Source organism: Fulmarus glacialis, unplaced genomic scaffold, assembly GCF_000690835.1.
Source record: "Fulmarus glacialis isolate BGI_N327 unplaced genomic scaffold, ASM69083v1 scaffold21348, whole genome shotgun sequence".
Lineage (NCBI taxonomy): Eukaryota > Metazoa > Chordata > Aves > Procellariiformes > Procellariidae > Fulmarus > Fulmarus glacialis.
In genome coordinates this window covers 4,381-4,947 of record NW_009226630.1, presented here as the reverse complement: position 1 = coordinate 4,947, position 567 = coordinate 4,381, and positions in this window count along the sequence as shown.

Genomic DNA, 567 nt, shown 5'->3' with positions numbered 1-567 from the left:
ACCGCTCTGCACGCTCTGGGTGTCAAACTGAAGTGACTTCATGGAGACCCACAGACTGATCAAAATAAGAGTAGTCTGGAAACGAGCGCTGAGCTCCTCGGCAGGAAGGAAGGAGGGCTCCCGGCGCCCAGCCGCCGCTGCACCGGCTCCCGCTGGCGGCGGGGGAGGTTCCCGTGCGCCCAAAGACCTTTGCTTTGCATCCCACGAATATACCAGCACCTAAACCTACAGCTGAGGCTGAGTGTGACCCCTCCGCTGCAGGGGACCCGATTTGCAGAGAAGTGCCTGGGGCTGCATCCCTCACCGAAGGGAGCGGGGTTAGCTCTGGGCTCTGGTCCCGGGCATGGGGCCAGCTCGGGGCCAGGCTGCCTGCGGAGCCGCTCCGGGGCACTGCCTCCTGACAGCATCGCACCCCCTGCCCTTGCCACATCAGTTTTGATGCCCTGATGAAACTTAAGCAGCCGTCCAGGTCTTGGCATGGAAGCTTTATTGACCCACGGCAGATTCGAGTTAATCCAAAATAAGCAAAAAACCTCCCCTGGTGGGAGCCAAGGGGGAAAGCAGAGA